This window comes from Rhinolophus ferrumequinum, chromosome 6 (assembly GCF_004115265.2).
Source record: "Rhinolophus ferrumequinum isolate MPI-CBG mRhiFer1 chromosome 6, mRhiFer1_v1.p, whole genome shotgun sequence".
Lineage (NCBI taxonomy): Eukaryota > Metazoa > Chordata > Mammalia > Chiroptera > Rhinolophidae > Rhinolophus > Rhinolophus ferrumequinum.
The window spans coordinates 84870230-84893248 of NC_046289.1; the positions used below are offsets into that span (position 1 = coordinate 84870230).

Sequence of the window (23019 nt, forward strand, 5' to 3'; positions counted from 1 at the left end):
CAGTTGTGTGCTATCAACACATAACTTCAATCTTTTTTTGGAGGGGCTAGGGGAAGAAACTTATATTCCTTCTGATATGGCCATTGCCTGACATCTGCATTGCTTGAAATAATAGGTCTCTCTTAATCTCCGATTGCCACATGTGAAATGATTTGAGGTTCATTCATATATTTAGTGAGGACCTACTTTCTCCCTCAGCAGGCTTGCAGTCTAGCCGTAAAAGAGAAATCCAAATTATTAAAATACAGGGAGTAACTGCCACAACCAGGCAGGCTGGCGCTGCACTGGCAGAGGGGTGGGGGTTAGGGGTGCGATGGGGGAGTACATGAGCCTGAGGGAGCCTGGGAGGCCTGGACAAGAAGCAGGACTTGCACTCAGGCTTAAGGATCAGAAAAGGAATCTGCCAGGCACACAAGAGAGGGGGGAGGTTTCCCAGAAAAAACTTAAAGATGTTCAAACTCTAAAATATTTTTAAATGTTTAAATGCTCTTTTTGAATGTGCCTAAATTCTGAATTAATGAGTTATGTGTCCATATTAAATTATTCATAATCGCACACACTGTTCTCCAGTGACTCTAACGGAGCTAATTTAAAAAGTAACAGAGATATTTATATCTTTTGAAATTCACGAGAACTTCTACAGGAATAAGCAGTGATGGGAATAAATCGATAAAACCACACCAAACGTTCTACTTTTATGTGCTTGTTATTAACTGGGAGACAAAACAGCAGACCTTGATAGCTGTTATGGAAATGCTGTGGAAGTCGGTTTTCTCTCAAATCACACTTCTATCCCGAATCACATCACCATCATTATCACCATCATCACAGCAGCTAATACTTGTATGATGTGCAGGTGCTAAATACTGCTGCAAGCACTTAATAGATAGGAACCCATTTATTCCTCAGAATGATGAACTTGTTCTCATACCAAAAGTCAACGGTCTTTTCAATTTTGCTAAAAATTTATTTCTTGATGAGCAATCTTTATGTTGGCTTGAGCATTCCCAGCAAAGATTTACAAACCATTTGTTTCTTTGTGCAGCATATAATAGGCTCACATCATACTATACCTAAATCCTGGTGAAATAAACATCACCATTCATAGGCTTTCGCACTCGCACTTCGCATGATATGCACTACTTAGCTCTTAGCTTTTTCCTCTGGACAACTTTTCACAAATAAAGTAACTTTTTAACTCTTCACAAAAGTTACAATACAGTGATTATCAGATTGGAACAACCAAGTTGCCCTTATAAATTCTTGCAGAGTAGTCAGCTGGGCTTACTCTCTGAACTAAAGTGATTTGCTCCCATCCAGTACAAGCATTTCAAATCCATGCTTCAGCAAAATGACAAATTAGTACCATCGGGACTCTGGGACCACGCATGAAGAATGAAATAAAGGATATTAAATCCAAAGGTCTATTATTGTATATGATCACCGAAGTTAGAAGACAGCATGAGGTATAGTGTATATAATGAGAATATAGCTACAATATTTAGGAATAGATTTTAAAAGCCAATGCTATCGATTTCGTTTTTATGTTAACTTAATGAGTCAAATGTGTATTTGTTACATGTAATTCACATATTTCATCACACTTGCAATTAATGCACTATAAGAAAAAATTGAACAATGCAACTTCTGCCTCTACCACCCTGAAAATGAGATGGTGAGGAAATTAGAAGCTAAATCACACCTCTGAATAACATGCCCACAAATAGCATAAACTATATATGCAGAAAATAGTAAATAACTCAGTTAACACAGAAGTTAACCTCAGTTTCCAGGCATCAACAGAAAGTTAAATATTTTCTGGAGTTTTGATAAATTTTAGTCAAATCCTTACTCTTATTATTTCATGATTCCATCATTTAATACACATAACGTTTTTACAACAGTGTCTGCATGTGTGTGGCAGGCAAATTTCTCGATTTTAATAGTTATTTGGCTTAAAGGACTCAATTTTCATAATAGACCAACCACTTAAGACATTCTGTATAAAACAACTGCTCTTAAAGTTATAAGGGTCACCACAAAGAATCCACAGTGTTGGGCTGTGTTTAACTTGTCATTCCCACTGTCGGAATGACAAAACTGATTTGATCATAAATAGCCTGCAAAGAAGACCAGTGTGCTTTGGGGACACGCCAACTTGATCCAACCACCGTGAACTTGGAACTCTGAGAGCACAATATCAGACTTCTTGGGGGGATAGTGGTGGAATGTGGAGCTCAGAGTCTAGTTAAACAAAAGTTAAATTGCTTTTTAATTTAAAAATATATACTCCAAGAATCTAATAATTGAAGTAGTATTTGAAAATAATAGCTTCAACAAATAAGATTTTAAAAGACTTCTTACCATTCTGAGCTGCTCTTCTACGGGTGTGAAATAAAATACCAGGCTTTATCCCACTGAAATCTGAGAGGCAAGGAGCTCATTTTAACCATTCAGATGTCTGTGTTGGCTTTGCAGATAAAGATCAACTCAATGGCATTTTAGAAAATTAGTTGTGTCTAATCCCCAGTGTCCTAGTTGACATTTCCTTTATTAATAGAACAGGATACACATGGCATGGGCCACCTCTTAACTGCGTTTGCTATGACTGTTTTAGCAGCTTGCAAAGAAGAGCTTGTCTCTGAAGTACAGTGGGCTGCTCAAAGGGAAAAAAATACTTCATCAGGCTCCTTGGTAACTTTCTAACCGTCAGACTCTTGAGCATTTGCAGGTTGGTTTTCAAAAGTTTCTCAAGATACAAGTAAAAAAGCAGACGTTAAAACATTGATTTCTAAAATACCTTCTAAAAACTACCTCTAATAATTTGTTAATGTACAACTTTTATAAGCAAAAGCATAACTGGTGATTTTTGTAAAATATTTAACCCTCCACCTACCAACCACTCTCCAAAATTCTCATGTCATCCAATAATAACCAGAAAAATAAATGGCCATCAGGCCTCCATTTCTGTACTTTATTCTTCCTTAGTCCCTTCCTTTTCTTCCTTCATTTTTAAATTTCTCATTTTCATTCTCTTAAATATCTGAAATTTATATTGCTTTTTCATTTCTACAATCATTTCAGATCTTTTTCACATAAAACCAAAAAATGGAATGGGGAACAAACATATGAAAAAGACGGTCAACATCATGGATCAGGAGAAGGTAAGGTAAAATAACACTGAGATAACATTTTCTCCTTTCAGATTCTAAAACATAATATAAATTGATAGACTCCAATGTTAAGGAACTTGGCACTCTAATACATGGATAATGGTGTAATTCCTTTCAAGGGTGGCAGTTTCTATATAAATTTAAAATGTGCATACCTTTTGATACAGTAACTCCACTTTTTGAAATCTATCCTACAGAAATACTTGTAAAACTATGTAATGATATCCATTATAACGATATCCATAATATGGAAATCGTTGATTGAATCATGGTATCGCTATACTATCATGTAACTTTAAAAAATAATGAAATAAATCTCTCTTACAGATATGAAAAAATTCCCACAATTTATTTTAATGAAAAAGATCAAATAGCAGAATAATATTTATAGTATGAACTTTCTTTAATTTACAAATACATACATGCATACGTATTTACAGATTCATATATTGAGGTGTCTTTGTAAAAAAAATTCTCTATTTAGGCACACGTCTCAAATTTAATGTTTCCAAAGCTAAACTACTCATCTTTCCCCCAACACTGTCCCCATCTTACTAAACGAAACCTCTGTCCACTCACTTGCTCATCCAAGAAACCAGGGACATCTTCCTCTTTCATATTCCCCACCTCTAATCCAATTCTAAACACATTTCAAATCTGCCTACTACTCACTATCTCCATTGCCATTACTCCATCTAAGTCTGCATCATATTTCACTTGATTTTTACAATAGCCTCCTATCTTATTTGTTGTCATATACTCTTACAATTTTTTAATCCATTTTTATACCCCTTTTTACAACACAATTTGAATCATGTCCCTCTATGCTGAAAACTGTCCATGGCAACACTTTGCACTTAGAGAAAATCTGCTCTCCCTTTCTTGGTCTATGCCACCAAGAATTATCTCAATACTGACTATTTCTCCAGCCGATGTCATTATTATTGTAACAGCAGTAATAATACTGTCAAATATTTCCTCACTTTCAAAAGAACTGTTCAAGAGATACAATTATTGGTAACTATTCTGAAGATAGCAGTGGGTTTATCCCAGGATTTGCTGTTTCAAGGTTCTCTTGCCCAGACCTGTGCAATAGCCTCTTTACTGGTTTCCCTGAGATTCTTGCTTCCCTCCAAACTACTCTCCACACAGCCTCAAGAGAGGTGATATATTCACAACGTTCCTTTGCTTAAGAGCTTCCAATGGTGTAGACCGTCTGATTTTGCCTCCATCTAGCTCTTTAATGTTATGTCATACCATTGTCCCGTTGATTATTATAGTTGAGCCAACTGGGCTCTTCTTAGTTGCTCAAATATACAATCTCTTCTTCATCTTGGAGATCTGTATGTGCCTTTCTGTCTGAAACATTTTCCTCCCATGCTTTTATATCGCTGGCTCCTTCTTACATTTTCAGTCTCAGCTTAAATGTGACTTTTTCAGACACTCCTTCCTTGACCAGTAAGTAGCCTACTCCTACTTTTCTTTCTCACTGCACCATATTCATTCCCTTTATATCACTTGACACAAGTTGAAGATGTTTGTTTACTTGTTTGTCATCTATCTTCCCAATATTCTGGAATTTCTATGCAGCACAGCCATAATGGAGGCATTGGTAGTGGGAGCGATGAGTCATGCCTGCAGAGTCAGGAAGAGCCCTTAGAATATAACATTAAGGGAATGTGCTAGGAAAAAAAAAATGAGGAAGATAATTCCAGGTCAAGGGGACAACTGGTGAAGCTAGACAAAAACATGTCAGAGGATATCAAATTCCAGAAGACTGCATATTTAGAGCCTAAGGAGGGAAGTGAAAAAGGGGGTCGTGGAGGCTGGAGGGAGGCACCAAGGCTGAAAAGATAGGTGCCACCAGATGGTAAAGGACTAAGGAGACTTTCCTTGTGCTATAAACACTGGGGAGCTACAGAAAGCTTAAAAGGAGAGTGAAATACTAGACTTATGATTTTGATGGAGTAAGAGGAGAAAAGACTAGAAACTATTTTCTAAAAAAAAATTCATAGCCCCAACTCTCCTCATTAATAAAATAAAGACATGCAATATATAAACATGAGTCTAAAACATGAGAAATGAAATAAGTATAGTTTTTAATTAAAGTTAAATATATAAGAAAATGCATGTGAATATTTGGGTAAATTCAAATATATTTTTAAAAGTTAACTTTTTTTAAATAATGAAGTTAATTTTCCAAAGGAACCAGTGTCAAAACTGTGCTAGGTAAAAGTCAATCAATGTAGGTAGTTTATAGGAACAGGAGCAGAGTTATTTGTCCTAAATAATAAAAATATTTTTGAGGGTTATAAACCAAGTATCACTTTGGTAAACTTTACATAGTAAGATTGTTGAACTTACAGAAAAACAGAAACATCTCAAGATACTTGTACATAAACAGAAGTCATTAAGTTTAAAAAAATGTTAAAAGACTTGGAAAATACATGAAGCTTAGTGTTTCCCATTTAGAGATTAATCCAGTAATCTGGGGGAAAAATATGAAAAAGTCACTTTTTTTTTCAAATCACAGAGTTTAGATATGACCTGATTTGACCCCAAATTCCACTGGACATTCTGTTGCAAAGTAATTAGAAATACACAATGTACTTGTTCAATTTGTTTGTACTATGTAAAATTGATTTTTTTCTTTAATACTAAAATTTGGTCCATCTGTTAGGAAAACAGAAAATGTTCTAAATATATACAAAGAGTGGAAACGCTTCATTCCACTGGCTGTATCCTGTGGTATATGCATTTTCATCAGTATGTTTGTCTTGCAGACAAAATGAATATCAGATGGTGGTTTTGAAAAAGGGCAGACCTAACATGAGGTGATTAGTTTCAAAAACAGATTTTTATTCTTGATAAATTATTACCAAATACAATCATCTGTTGATTGAGGATATAAAACAGATTGGTCATACTACAACCCACAGGTTAAATGAAAAACGGAAATAATAAGTTTATTTAACATGGTCTTGCATTAGGTTCCCAGCAGTGCAAATCTAAGGCAAATAATTAGATTTCCAATTTAAAGATATACATTTGTTAAGCCAGACATTTCCTGAGGTCATCTATTTCTCTGTTGGCTAGTCTCATTTCACTGGCGATGTATTTAGGACATTTTCACTTAGAACTTTATATTACTATACCTTGTACATTACTCTGATTAAGCCAATATTGTAGTTTGATTCGGGGATAATGCAGAGACGGCAAAGGGCTGATTGTGATGACTCGTGGCTGCAAATCAGACTCAAATACACCATCACTTAGACTTAAAGAAAACTAATGCCTTAAAAATAAACCTTAGTTGGGGGGTGGGGAGGAGAAGAATTTACTAAGAGACAACTGGTAAACCAAACAAATCACACTAAGTAAATGGGACAACAAATACATTCACTCCATTTCTTAAATATCCAATCTTCCTTTTCTCAGGGCAACCACTTGATTTTATGATAAAAAATAAAAAGTTAAAAGACAACTGCTCTGACCAATAGTATATCCTATATTTACTGAGCGTACTTCTCCTCCCTCCTCTATACTCCTCTATTTCATCAGTAATTTACAGCTCGGCTAGGTAATATCTCTCCAGGGAGCAAAGAATCCCATTACAGATGATTCCTCTGTGCAGACTTCAGCTCTGTAAATCAACAGGCTGAGCTCTCTAACAGATTTTAAATCCCTGCTTGAGGTAGGCTGGGACAACTTGCAAATTGGTGGGGCCGGAAGTGGGAGGAGGAAGGAGAATTTCGTACCAGAGTTAAATTCCAGGAAAAGAGCTTATAAGACAATTTGTGTTTTTGTTAACTTTCTCCAGTAACCACTGTGCCTTAATACAGAACAGAGGAAGTCCAGAAATCACAGGGATTGAAAAAGTATATCCAAAGGATATTTTCTCCCCCAGAAGAACATTCCCAAGGGATTCTAACAAGCCCAACAGAATATTTCAGAAGTATAAAGTAAGCCTCCTTGGAGATAAGATTTTTAAATGAAACAGAGTTATCTTAACAAGATAGCATGAAGTTGTATGACAAAGGTGGGAGGGTTATTTCCAAAATAAACCTCTGAGCATTAGATGGATCATAGGGAATTTATTTTCCGACAGGGCTTCATATGTCTTTATTACTCAAAAAAATGAAAAATCATCTAGATATCGCAATCTCTCAAATTTCTTCTACCTTATCGATTGATAAGAGAGATTGCCATTGTTTTTTGTATGGTACAAATCTGATTAAAATAATGGTGAATGATGAGAAGTAGGATGTAAAAGATAGCTAATTATATAAAAACTTATTTTGTAATAAGAATATTTTACACATTATTATACCAACACTGACTACATTAGGAAATAGACTATCATGTACTTCTATTATTAAAAATCCAAGGTGATGTGGTTTTAAATGTTCCTTATAAAAAATGTAAGACTATGATCAATTTGAACCAAGCGTTTATTGATGTAGAACAACAAGGAGAAGAACAAAGACAAGGAAGGCAGTTCAATATTCCAAATCAAATTGTTTCTGAAGGTCAATGCCATATAAGACCCCATAACTTGAGACCCGAGTTTAACAGATTACTCTTCTATTGTTATTATCAATACAGAAGATAGATCTCTCCCTCTCTGCCTTTCTGCCCTTCTCTGCCAGCCTGGTCCTAAACCAACACTTCATCTATCTCCCCTTTTCTTCTTAAATTATTTTCACTTTTAAACTTTTCCACTTGGCCATTTCAGTGACCAGCACTCCAACTCCGCTCTATATCTTGCTTCACTTAATTGTTCCTTACTCTTGTCCAGCCTTCCTTTTGTATTTCTCTTATTTTGTTTCTCACTTTTTTCTTACCATCATTCTCACCAGGTCTCATCACCTCATCACCTCATCACCTAGATTACTACTACAATATACAGTCTGTCTAAACTTTTTGCTTTGAGTTTTTCTCAGATCTTCAGCCTATGCACACATTTCCAATTAATCCTCCTAAAACATTAATCATGACTTAATAAAATCTGGAATCTGAGCTACTTCCCTTTACTTAGTTCTGTGGTCTCAACCTTTGCCTAAATATTCTGAAAACCAACGTTGCCTGTAAAGGAATGAGAAAATGAATGCATTGGGACAAATCACTCTTTCTAGACAAACTACTCCAAGCAAATGCTTTTGTTAGTCAACATTTCCCTCTTAGTACAAAAACAATAGCCTACAATTATTAAACTGGAAGAGGTTTTAGAAGATAACCTAATGAAACCCTTGATGCAGGCATGATTATCAGTTTAAGATAATTTCCTATAGGGTCCTTTTCCTTTGCAGTATCACTTCTCCAGGGCACCAGGCCAACTCTCAAACATTGCCTCTGATTACTATGATTACCAATAGGCTGAACACACCTCCAGGCCCGGTTTGCTTCTCTGGTGAAAACCTTAGTGACATTCTACAGCAATCATGGCTGCAGTTGGTTTTCGGGAAGGGACCTCACTGTCAATCTTTATTCCCAAAGTCAACCTTTTCCTTCGCATGGATTATTAGGTAGAGAATTTTCTGGGCTGCCAGAAAACTTCAGACTGCGCTTTTAAATGGAAGAAAGAGCCTTAGGGCACAATTGGGCACCCATGTGCTGCTTTAAGAATGGTGTGTTTATTTTACATTGGTGCCCCATCTCTAAAGTTCAAGAGGGACCTTTAAAAAAAAAAAAAATCAGTGTTTAAAAGGATCCGATTTCCCTGCACCTTTGGTCAAGAGTTCATGGTTACTTCCTCTGTTAGAAGAAGCATGAACTTACCTAAGCCACAGCAAAGAAATTTAAAAACACTGGGTTCCCTTTTCTCTATCTATTGATTCATCAGCAACTTTCTTTTCTAACACTATCTTTGCCTTTGTATGGAAGAGCTTTCATTCTCTACTGTTTGGCATTTACATTCTCAAATGTAAATAACGAGTGCTGAACTCCAGAACACCCTTCCAAACACTCTCCACTCCTGTGTGCATTTACTTCAAACAGTACTTCCTTGACTTCTGATTAACAATTCTCCTCTGTGTGCTCTCCCGGAATACTGTCTCGTCCCCACCATCACTAATATAGCACTTAGCACATCTCATTATAGGGGTGGTAGGAGTTTGCTCCCTCCCAGCTGGCATTGTCTGGGAGCTCCTGAGAGACTGAGACTATGTTCCACTCATTCACAAATTCACTACGCTGTGAATTTCAAAACACAGCATAGCAATTAACGTATACAAGGTGCTCCATACATTTATTTGCTGAATTGAATTGGACTGACAAGTTTCCATTCAGGCCATGTTAATTACTGGCTATGGCCAGGCCACCTCAAACAGAAGGAAGCAGTGAAATGAAGTAATTATCCAGATCACTGAGGACAAAAGAATGTGCTAATTTGGGCAAAGTGAGTAAGCAAGATTTTGCCTAAGTGAACTAATCCATCATTTCATTCCAATGCTTAGCTTTTCTAATGGAAATCTGACCTCTGTGGGGCAGTCCTACTAATTCTTGTGTTTTATGTTATAACTGAGTCATCTGTTTTATATTGATGCTGAAGACACCCTACACCCCTTGTGCACAGGACAAAAACTGCATCCTAATCCCTGTCAACTGTCACACGGGAGTGCCATTGGTTCTAAGCAGGGTCACTTGAGGTCAGTAGGTAGATAGTTTTGTGAAACCCATGACTGGACCCACATTTTAAACACCACACCCCACTAATATAGTGAGTCACTGGTATCTTCTTTATACACCAAAGTCAGCAAGTTGTATAACTAATTCAACTTTAGCACATGGTTTCTTCAAAGAAAATCTGCATAATCCACTCGACAAAAAGCAAGGTGAGTCTCACAATACATTTACCCTTTGGGATGAACATAAATCTTTACTGGATTTTAAGGATTATTAGAGGAAGAAAATGTGGCTTTTTAAACAGACCAACAGCTTTGTTATTTATAATGCATAAATTTGTTGGCATCTTTCCTTTTCCAGCTCATTTGTACTGGATCTAAATAGAAAAGCAAAGTTACTCACCCAACTAAGCAACAGATTAGAAATTTAATTACTTGACTTCTAAACTTTTGTCATCCTGTAACTATAATTAATTTTCTTATGTACATGTATGTAGACTCAGAAATGAGGAAAAAAGTTTTTATTGTGTTTCATGAGGAAGCATATTTTCAGAAAACACTTTGCATTTATAAACTTAAATCTTTCAATTTACAAGCTGTTATTTTGTTTGCAACTAACTGAAAAAACTACATTGAATACCTAACTGTATTTGAAAATCAACACCGTCAAATTATAGGATTTTTAAAACACCCTCAAGGCTGAAAAGCAGGATAACTATATTTGTTTTAATTAGTGGCAGACAAAATAGTTAATGAAAACTATAAGACCGTCTGAAGACTATAGTTGAGACAGTAGAGAGTAGTAGAGAGAACATGGATATCAGAAAAACCCTAGTTTGAATTTTAGCTTCTGCAGCCATGAACTTTGACTGTGGGCAAGTCACTGTACCTTCCTGAAACCTCACTTTGCTTACATCTAAAGTAAAAACAATAGTTCCACCCTTAAGTAATTTGTGAGGTTGTTTTGAGAGAACATAAGATAATATACGTGTAAGTAATTTTGAAACTATGAAAAGCAATACAGTATAAAGACATTATTGTCTTTAATATCATTGTTTGGCTTGTGGATGTTGGTAGTGATGATGGTGATAATGACCTGATGTTTGTCATCAGATACATCTGATGTTAGTTAATTCAATTACCATAGCAGCCAATTAATTTTTGTTCAGATTCAGCCATCTGCGAGACTGAAATACTTGTTTCAACACCAAGTGAACAACAACTTGTGTAAGTTTAAATAGAAAAACAAACACACAAATAGATCCTACAGCTCTACCAGAAAAAAAGACTAAAGTTCATATTTCTTCAAATTAAAGAATCCTCTTCTCATCTGGCTTCCTTCTCATTCTTGTAGGACAAACTTGTTAGCAAATGTCAATTATATTTTATTGATTTAAATGTGAAAAGGGCAAACTTCAGACAGAGATTTTTGGCCCTGGGATCCCTTGATTTGCTTGTTGCAGATGCAATTTTAGCAACTCTTGCTCAAGCTTCTTAAAAGAAATAAGAAAGAAAAGAAAAAGGAGAAAGAAAAAAGGGGGGGAAAGAGGTGAGATAAAGAGATAGTGCATAAATTCAAACTGATGTGGACAAAACCAGGTGGTTCGTCAATCTCAGAACCTGCAGCAAAGAAAAGAATCCCTACACCAGGCATACGGTCATTTAAACTTCACCATGCGGGTCAGGAGCTAACCCAGAAATAATCCACTATGTTTTGGGAAAGCACCCGGAGGATACCAGCCATCTTCTTAAAGACTAGACTTCCTAAATAAAGAAACAGTCTTCAACTAGCGCTCTCTCTTTGTCGGTTGCTAACATCCAAGATGCAATCCATGGCTCTTTGGAAAGATTCTGTTGCACCACAGGAAATCTTTGTTCTTCTACATACCCTGTTTCCCCAAAAATAAGAACTAGCTGGACAATCAGCTCTAATGAATCTTTTGGAGCAAAAATTAATACAACTATTTATATTGTATTATATTTTTATATAATATATAGTATTAAATAATATTATATTATTTTATAGACCTGGTATTATATTATATTATATTTATTATATCATATTATATAAGACCCAGTCTTATTTTACTATAAGTTTTGCTCCAAAAGACGCATTAGAGCTCATTGTCCAGCTAAGTTTTATTATCGGGGAAACACGGTATCATTATTTCTCAATTATTTTCAATATGACTCTTCCCCAACACTAACTGTTATGTGTTGACTAGAAAAAGGTAGAGACATCACTGTAGTTCCCTGGGTTTTTCCAAATGATTACCCTTAAATAAAGGTATTTATGAAGAGCCTCAGTCAAGCTGGCAATCTCCCAAGTGTCTTTCTTAGCTAGCAGCAGCAAGACCTCTGAAGTATTTTGTTATTAAAAAATAGGCACCCTGGGAATTGGATAGCCATGTGCAAAAGAATGACACTGGACTGCTATCTGTCACCATGTACCAAAATTAATTCAAAATGGATCAAAGACTTAAGCATAAGACCTGACACAATAAACTGCATAGAAGGAAACATAGGTACTAAACTTATGGACCTTGGGTTCAAAGAGCATTTTATGAATTTGACTCCAAAGGGAAGGGAAGTAAAAGCTAAAATAAATGAATGGAACTATATGAAACTTAAAAGCTTCTGCACAGCAAAAGAAACCATCGACAAAATAAAGAGGCAACCAACTGAATGGGAGAAGATTTTTGCAAACAGTGCCTCCGATAAGGGGCTAATATCCAAAATATACAAGGAACTCATGAAACTCAACAACAAAAAAACAAACAACCCAATTGAAAAATGGGCAGAGGACCTGAAGAGACATTTCTCCAAAGAGGACGTACAAATGGCAAATAGACATATGAAAAAATGTTCAACATCACTAATCATCAGAGAAATGCAAATAAAAACCACAATGAGATATCAAGTCACCCCAGTCAGAATGGCTATCATCAAGACAAATAGTAACAAGTGTTGGAGAGGCTGTGGAGAAAAAGGAACCCTCATACACTGTTGGTGGGAATGTAGACTGCTGCAGCCGTTATGGAAGGCAGTGTGGAGGTTCCTCAAAAAATTACTAATAGAATTACCATATGACCCAGCAATCCCTCTCCTGGGTATCTACCTAAAAAATCTGAAAACGTTTATACATAAAGACACATGTGCTCCAATGTTCATTGCAGCTTTGTTTACGGTGGCCAAGACATGGAAACAACCAAAATGTCCTTTGATAGATGAATGGATAAAGTTGTGGTATATATACACAATGGAATACTATTCGGCGGTAAGAAAATATAATACAGGAACATTTGTGACAACATGGATGGATCTTGAGAGTGTAATGCTAAGCGAAACAAGTCAGACAGAAAAAGCAGAGAACCATATGATTTCACTGATATGTGGTATATAAACCAAAAACAACAAGAGAACAAGACAAACAAACGAGAAACAAAAACTCATAGACACAGACAATAGTTTAGTGGTTACCAGAGGGTAAGGGGGGAGGGGGGTGGGAGATGAGGGTAAGGGGGATAAATATATGGTGATGGAAGGAGAACTGACTCTGGGTGGTGAACACACAATGGGATTTATAGATAATGTAATACAGAATTGTACACCTGAAATCTATGTAATTTTACTAACAATTGTCACCCCAATAAATTAAAAAAAAAAGGCACCAAAAGGAGCTCCTTTCCCCCAACACTTTAAATTCCACATATTTTTGCATATGAAGAAATAATTAAATTAGATAATATCAATATAGCCTATGACCCAACCCAAATTAGTGTCCAAAGTAAAACTATTTTGTGGGATATTATGGTTTCATGTGGAAAAAGAAGAAGTGTTTCATACTCAAATAACTTCGGTGAACACTAAATTAAACTAGGTTTAAAGATTCCTTTTCTGCTTGATTTCTCAGAGCTACAATATATTATCAAGTATTGTGATAATTTAAGAAAGTGCTTACAAAACTTATTTGACAATGAAATTCTTTTTCTCAGGGAACTCTATAAAAACCTGGAAGAAATGTGGGTAAGAAATGCAGGTCTATAACATGGCAGAAATATGTCTAAGAATTCATCATGACCATCTAATAGATGTCTTTGTATGGTTTATTCTATTTATGCCAATCCATGTAGCCATAGAGAACCTATTGTCTTGCCAGGTTCTGTTTATTTAAGGAGTTGATACAGATTGCTTTGAAAGAAGAGAAAGCCAGATTTCATTAGCACCTACAATTACAAGGATTTTTTTTCCCCAAGGGACAACAATCTTAAGAAATGGTATAAACTACCTTTTCCATGAAATCTAAGGTCCCAACATTGTTTCACCTTAATTTCACTGGGGAGAGTGGGGACTCCATGTTTATGGAATTACAAAAGTCATGATACAAACCACAAAATACTGGTGTATTCTCATTTCTAGAGATTCTAGGAAAACTGGTTTCACAGCTTACAAGAGGACATACTATAGCATGCAAGAGATAAAATTAAGGGGGAATGACTTAATATCTAATACATCTGTACCTAGCTACCAGTAACTCATATTTGAATTCAAATTTCCTATCTCTGCGTCTCTGACATTCCTTTCCATGGTTTCTAAGACCAGTGAGCTATAACACAGCTGGAGACAACTGTTAGATGACTGCTTTTGCTACTCAAACCAGGTATTCACTCCAGAAGACTTTTCTTAGAATAATAATGACCAGTTTCTTTATATTTTGTCTTTTGAAATGGCAGTGGGAAGGACCTAGATTTTATCTGTTTTCCCAAAGCTCCTTTTTTCCCCCTGGAGGTGAAGTGGAGTCTCTCACAATACTACAGTAGCTCCGGAGCATGTTCAGTGGCTGTGGCAGCTCAACCATGCAATTTTATAGCAGGCAGCAAACAAGGCAGAGAATTCAGGGTTAAAAACTCAAGTGAAGTTTTGTCTTCTACAGTAATGAAAGCTGACTAAAAGAGTAAATCAAATGGATCTCCTACCAAAATGAAAACAGCTGTTTGGCCTGGCTTGGTCTCTGATTTAGGTTAAGTAATTATTGCTCTAGTGTGGTTCAAGGTTGTTCTGTATTAGTGAAATAGGATATCACATGAAAATCATCCAACTTTTTAATTTACTGTAGCATCAGAAATTCCACTGTAAAAAAAATTCCAGAAACGTAATCTTCTAAAAACTTTACCTACAAAACTTTTCAAATACCAATTGATTAAATCTTCCAAGACATAACTACACAATACATAATTACATTACAGTAATAACCTTTAGTGTCTCTGTTGAGAAAATATTTTAATATTTTAGCATTAAAACACTAAGTTTTTCAAGTTTCACTGAAGTGATATATTATATCCCAATTCCCAAATATCTGAAAAGATCATTTTTTTGTATAGTGATTTTCCTATGAATAGTAACCAGTGAATAACTACTTCTTGAGCCCCCAAACAAGCCTATTTAATAGTGTAAATCTTTTTACTTAATTCGACCTTGGCATACTAATAGTAGTTGAGAAGAAAAACAATTATAATGAATCAGAGCAAAGGAATATTCTTAAGGAAGAGGTTCTGTGTTTAACACTGACAATCAGAGTAAAATAAATTGCTCAAGTCACTTCAGATTCCTGGGGAATGAAATCAGTAATGTTGTAAAGATTTTGTAGGGTATCCAATGGACACTTGTCTCAGGCATCAGATGCCTGATCATTGCACGGTACACCTGAAGCTGAAGCTGAACAATAATGAATGTCAACTATAATTTTATATTTATATAAATAAAACTAGGTTAAAGATTTATATATATACAACATATATATATATTTACAAGAAGTGGAGTACAGCATTAGGAATAGAGACAGTGGAAATGTAATGGCTGTATGCGATGTCAGAAGGGTAGTAGATGGGGGAAGGGGGGTTATCACTGTGTGAGGGATATAAATAATAAATGTCTATTACACTGTTTTGTACACCTGAAATTAATAAAAAAAAATAATAAAGTACACCAAAGAAAATTACCAAAAAAAAAAAAAAGTCACTTCAAATTCCATTTCTTGTTTGTGGATTTTGCTTTTGATTCTTCTATGACGCCATTATTAGTTCTATTCTTTTCTTATTTAAGCCTTTATTTCTGCTTCAGATTGCCACTGATAACAAAGGACAAATCAATGGCAACTTGTTGGTTTTTTTAAATGATGCTCCAGTAGTTAAATATTATCTGATCCAGCTGGTAAGTTCTTGAAGAAAACAATGACTGAAAGTCTTGACTACCATGAATTTTGAAGTGAACTTCCATTACACCACTGGATGGGTACTTAAATGTCTGAACAGATAATAACATTAAAGTATTTTCTAACACTAACAATTATTTACATTATAAGATAACATTTCTTCAATAAAGTGACATCTTTTGAGCATTTCAATTCACTAAGGTACATTCAACTTGGTTCCCAACCAAAAAAAAAAGGAGAGGGAGAAAATCTCATCATAAAATTACTTAGGTGGTGTAAAGCCCAGGAGAAAGTCTCAGGTGTTGTTATAATTATTATCACTGGATGCAAAACATGACATATTTACCTTTCCAGTGGGATGGTTTTGTAACTTTCCTAAGTTTAGTATTTCTTGCTAATCCTTGCCAATTATTCTAATTAGTGCTTGCCAGCACATCAGAATAACAGAAACAGCAGAGTTACATGTGTTATCTCTCCAAAATGTTTCCACATTATGATCTTCTTTGGAGTCAATATTCCTTAAATAGGAGAATATATCAGGTTTGGGGTTTCCATTCAGAAATTGTGTTGTGGAATTAGAACAACAGTGTATAATTAACCTAAGGATTAGAGAGGAACTCAGTGAAAACCAACATTTAAAAGAAAGGTTTAATTTTTCTCTTTCAGACAGTTAATGTAAATTCTGTTAACTGAGATCTTCAAAAATGATAGGGCACAAGAAGACATTCTTAGCTGTCTGCAATCCGAGAGTAACATAGAGAAATGGTCCCACCACTTTGCATACTAGTAGTGTTTTCCTTTCAAGAAACACAAAGGCTGCTGTTGTTACTGCACAAATCTTAGTGAATAGGCAAATGTCATTAACTCAAATTTATCAAGAAAATTTATCTGAGCCTCTTAAACAGTGCATCTTTAACTACTAAGTCAAAGTATAAGGTCAAAGTCTATTCAGTTCTCTGCAGACATGTTTCCATAAGCAGTGTTAGAGAAGTGCTTCCAGATAGAATCCCTATGCTGAAAGGCAAATCTCCCCATCACCCCGAAAAATCACTTATCTTCATTTGAGCCCCTGATCTCTCTTTATGTCTCAGTTACTCCTGATATTCTTCCACCTGGGGTGTCACCCCTTGAATAACCCTTTGGTTTCCATATCTTCATGAGTTTCCTCTTGGGGACAAATGTTTTCGGAATCCACACTGAAGAAAATCTTGCTCCATATTTTTTATTCCTACTTTTTTTCAATTAGTCTCCTGAGATATTACTATTTTTCTCTCTCTTTTTGACAAAATTCCAGGTATAAATCTTGTGCAAACTAAGAAATTGGCATCAATGATGAATTTGTTGGTTTAGAAGATTGTTTCTGACGTAGTGCTCAGGTTCAGAAAGGACACATAGCAGAAGGGAGAAAATGGACACTCATGGTGACTGATGTGAGAGACTGAAGGCCTCATAACTTTCACACGTATTTATTAATAGGTGTTCCTATAACTACAGAAATTCCCAGTTGGTCAAGTTGAATATAGGTGAAGGTCCTGGATGGTTTTGGTCAAGGGTCTCTAAATGTCAGTGGTTAAAGTGGCACCAGGTGGCCCAAGGTAGTTGAAATCAACTACCCAACATTTGATCATTGATACCTAGAGATTGGGAATCCAATCCAGCTTTGTTTTGTTTTTATTAAATTTATTGGGTGACATTGGTTAGTAAAATTATATAGGTTTCAAGTGTACAATTCTATAATACATCATCCAGATATTATCTTGTGTGTTCACCACCCAGAGTCAGTTCTCCTTCCATCACCATATATTTGACCCCTTTTACCCTCTTTTACCACCTCCCCTCCCTACTTAACACTCTCATACCCACTAAACTATTGTCTGTGTCTATGAGTTTTTGTTTGTTTGTTTGTTGCTTTCTGTTTTATATCCCACATATGAGTGTAGTCATATGGGTCTCGACTTTTTCTGTCTGACTTATTTCGCTTAGCATGATAATCTCAAGAGCCATCCATGTTGTCATAAATGGCAGTATTTCATGTTTTCTTATGGCTGAGTAACACTCCATTGTATATATGTACCACATCTTTATCCAATCATCTATCAAAGGGCATTTTGGTTGTTTCCGTGTATTGGCTGTCGTGAATAATGCTGCAATGAACATAAAGGTACATATATCTTTATGGATAAATGTTTTCAGATTTTTGGGGTAGATACAGAAGAGGGATTGCTGGGTCATATGGTAGCCAACTTTGTTCTGAAGAATTTATTCAACCAAGGAGTTTTTGTTAGGACATATAATGCACGCCAAATGATACTTTTCTACTTCCTTTGTTTCCTTGATCATGTCTGTTCACCCTGAGGATGAGCAGGACACTGTTGAAGGGAAATGGAGTTTCCAAAGACTGGCATCCTTTAAGCTCCTCCTCTACCTTCTTCTCCACTTTCCACAACTCAGAGCCTTCCAAGCAGCAAAGCTTTCTGCACATGCTTATTAAAGAAACACATGACACTTCATACAAAGATGAGATCAGATAGATGGAAATGAAGAATATTTGCACTTGAAAGGTGTGAACAGTGTTTCTTACAATCACACAGTGTACACCCTTGCAGCCAACCATTTTAAAGCATATTTCCCACATATTTTTCCTTTTCTTCATAAATTCTCTAGTGAGGAAATTCCTGTTTTAAAAATGTCCTTGGTTCAAAGTAACCAAGTAACTCTTTAGTTCACATCATTTCATTATATATTATTTTCATTTTAAGTTTAAAAATTTAGAATATAAAATGGGAGAATATAAAATAGTGTTTTATCATATCAAATTCTATATAAAAGACTTTACAAAGAAGTTTTGACAACTATTCTCCACTAACATATGGGGTACTTCGCATCATAGGTACTTCTTCACTTGATGAAAGCTGAGATGAGATGATGTCTCAACTTTCATAACCTGTGAATAGTGGCAACCATATCAAAAGCTACAGCCTGTACTAGAGTAAATTCAGCCATGAATTGAATCTACTGAAATCTTTTGCCGTAAAATACTCACTCCTACTCTCAAATCATAGGATTCATAAATTGAAAATGACCTTAGTAATTATCCTTTCCAAAGCTATCATTTTATATATGAGGATATTAAGGCCCTGAAGGATGAAGCAACTCACCCAAGGTCTCCCAGTTGGGTCAGTAGATGAGCCCAGACTAGCTCTTTTGTCTTCTCCAGGGGAGCAGAGTTAAAACAATCACATTTTAAAAAAAGATTTTACTTCATATTGTATTCAGAAGAGACAAAAATATATTCTCTTTATAGAATTTCCAATTCCTAAAATTAAATATTTTAGTCTTTTAGCACTTCCTAAACAGTACCAAATTCAGTCATAAGGGTTTGATCATTCCCATTCAACATTCCTATTCCTTTAATCATAGACCTTCCCCATAGTTTTCCATATATCTCTACCTGAATTTTATATTTGAAGAAATTAAAGTTCTACAGAAAATATCTCCTCTAAATCACAAATAGTATTTTTATGTGACAAGATCTTTAAACAATGTATTCTAAGTTTCTGAAGTAATTGCTAAGGCTATAATTAAAAGCTAATCCATGCATTGTTTTAAAATACTCCAAAAAAAAAAAGGGTGGAGAAATAGAACAAGATTAGTAAAATTACAATTGTAATTATAATTTAATTATAGTTATGATTCTATAAAATTATAGTTGGTAATGGATATATGTGCCTTATACTATTCTAGTCAGTGAATATTTGAAAATTTTCATAATAAAATGTTTATTTTAAAAATCGATCCATGTAGTGCGTTTGGGAAGAACTTAAATAGTTACCAAGTCGCAATGTACAACAGTGGATTGTTCTAATTAATACTAAAAAAGTAAAGGAAATACAACCAATATCTTCATCTTTTAATTGTGTGAAAAAAAACCATATAATATGAACTTAGCCATCTGAACCATTTTTAAGTGACCAGTTCAATAGTGTTAAGTATGTTTACATTGTTGTGCAATGAATATCCAGAAATTTTTCATCTTGCAAAACTGGAACTCTATACGCATGATATAGCAACTCCCCTCAATCACACAACCACTACTCTCTGTTGCTATGAATTTGACTACTTTAAATACGTCGTGGAAGTGAAATCATAAGGTATTTGTCTTTTTGTGACTGGTTTGTTTCACTTAGCATAATGGCCTTAAGGTTCATCCATGCCGTAGCATGTGACAACATTTCCTTCTGTTTTAGGGCTGAATAATATTCCATTTTATGTACAGGCTACTTTTTTTTGGTCAATTTTATCTGTCAATGGACATATGGGTTACTCCACCTCAACGTCTTCACCTTATTATATTTTCTGAGAAAACTTAAAAGATGGTATGAGAGAAACTCAGCGAAGCAGCAAGGAGAAAGGATGGCTGTGCGATAAGCAGAACAAAGTCAATCCACTTGATATTCTTCACACCAAGGCCTATAAGCAACTGGGCACAGCTAATGGAAATTAGTCAGTGGGTCTACAAGGAACTAAATTTATTATTTGTCTACTTTTGTTTTCTAACCCCGTCTTTTTTGGGATATTTTTAGAAGAAAATCTCGCTCCATATTTATTTTTTTTCCTACTTTTTTCTCAATTAGTCTCCTGAGATATTACTATTTTTCTCTCTCTTCTTGACAAAATTCCAGGGATAAATCTAGTGGAAACTAAGAAATTGGCATCAATGATGAATTTGTTGGTTTAGAAGATAGTTCTTAATGGAACTATTCAGAGGATATTGATAAATATAAATGCATGTTTATTTCTTTAGGGATATAGCTGTTAAGACTTGTAGCTTGATGATGAAGTTACCATGGATGGAAAAATGGACAAAGATTGGGAGAGCGCCAAATTTTTCAGACAAAAAAAATTTCTGATGAATAAAAATTACATTTAAAAACCAAATTGGGCCAGCAGTAGCCACTGGGCAAGCAACTCGGACTCCACTCGTGCACGCGTCTCGCTCAGCTTCCTCTGGCAACCATATCTGACAAACCCGATATGGCTAAGATTGAGAAACTCGGTAAGTCAAAATTGAAGATGACAGAAACGCAACAGAAATATCCACTGCCTTCAAAATAAACAACTCAACAGGAGAAGAAAGACGAATCGTAATGAGGCACCCACGGTCAATATGCTGTGTCCATTTCACAAACATTGCCTTATTTTACTCCTTTTAGCTGTTTAACTTTGTAAGATGCAAAGAGATTGGGTCAAGTTTAAATGACTATGCCAGCCCTTTTCGCATCAAATTACTACTGCCAACAAATGCCCACCTGCCTCTCCCATCTGCCTCTCTGGCTGTCTGGGAGATTGTATGTTGGTGAAGGCGGAAGCTGGGTGGGATGACAGTGAAATCTAGAGTAAAAACCAAGCTGGCCCAAGGTTTCCTGCAGGTTGTAAAATGCAATTTACTCAGAGTGTCATTCTTTTTGTTTAAATGATTTTAATTATTGGAATGCACAGTTTTTAAATATCCACATAAAACGTTTTAAAACCTAAAACAAAACAAAACAAAAAACCCCAAAATTTGTCAAAGAAACAGTGTTGCAGGTATTCCAGGGCTTACTTTGATGATGAATCTGATATGCAGTTTGCTTTCTAAAAGGCTGCCGCATTGTGTTCTATTTCGCAACTTAGAAAAGTTTCTTGATGACACTGTGGTATGGGAGGTGGGGGGCAATTACTTATTATGTTTATTTATTAGAAAGAACGACCTTACCATAGAGGATGTAGCTTTTCAGATGATTGTACTCCATCTGAGGCCACCTGGGATAAAGTCCGTCCAAAATCACTTGAGTTTCTTGGGACCTGTGAAGCCACTGCCATCTAACGTGGAGCCACGTTAGTATTTTGTATTTTGTCTCTAGCTCACTTTCTCAGCTCCCACTCCAAGGGGTCACTGATCCCTTGGGCTCATTAAATTTCTGGCTTGAATTATGGGGAGTGATTAATGGTGGTGGACCTGGTACATGTTGAGGTCATCGTGCTGAGCATCCTGTATGTCAGCGACAAATACAGCAGTGTACATCCACCAACCTACTTTTTCCCCTTCGTGACTGTAATTTATTCATCCCAGAGTACACTCAGCCATCTGCTATTTATTTTGTTTTCTTCAAGCATTATTTCCTTCTATTGGCTAAGCCAGGGCACAGGTGAAAAGTGGTAAGAAGTGAAAGGAAGTTGCTGTTGTTGGACACAGGGGGGTGAGTTGAGCTCCCCAGGAGGAAGAACATTCAGCTCCACAAAAAAAGACCTAACTGTATTGTTGAATACTTAAATCCCTGTCTAATAGGAGCATTTGGGCCGGGCCCAATCATAACTAGCTAAGGCTAGACCCCTGGGGTGAGGAGTGTAAAGCTGGGGAATTTTAAGCATCCTTAATAGTAGCCCTGCAATAAACTGATGCTCTGAGTCTTTGCTAGAGTCTGTACAAGACTGGGCTATAAATTTTACATTTGGCTAAGTGACTCATAAAGAAACACCCACCTGATTTCAGACATGCATTTTTGGCAGTCAGGGCACTTGCTAAATTAGCTATGGTTCTATTTTTAACTGCTTTCTTTCTCTGCTTAAAATACAACGAGTCTATCTGTACAGTTTTACAACGTATATGCTCCACTATTGCTTATTAGACCATCTCTTGGGCTGGGAGATTACTTCTTTTTTAAATGCCCAAAACATTGGAATACATTTTATTTTTTATTTTATCTATAAGCTTCTGGCCCTGTAAGCTGTTTTTCATGAAATAAACTACCCTAAATAATTTATCAAAATCCATTTCAGCTTACTGGTACTACAACAACCTCTGTCATTACAGAGGTTTTATCATTACAGAGTGATAAAAACATAAAAACACTTTTTCTTTAGGAAGAGTTGAAGTATCTCTTGTCTGGGGAGGTCCAGTGTTGACTTGAGGAACTTTGGTCAAGCTGGTATTTGACCTTTGGCAGGAGGCTGCCCTTGGGTCTTATATTCT

At 35.8% G+C, this 23019-nt stretch overlaps 1 protein-coding gene and 1 pseudogene across 2 annotated transcripts in view; one reads left to right on the forward strand and one right to left on the reverse strand.

Annotated features, from left to right (window-relative positions):
* SLC25A21 (solute carrier family 25 member 21) overlaps window positions 1–23019 on the reverse strand; it is a 450750-nt gene that overhangs the window by 308201 nt on the left and 119530 nt on the right. The gene's annotated exons all lie outside the window — the stretch shown is intronic.
* Window positions 21030–21155, forward strand: LOC117023564 (thymosin beta-4-like; annotated as a pseudogene).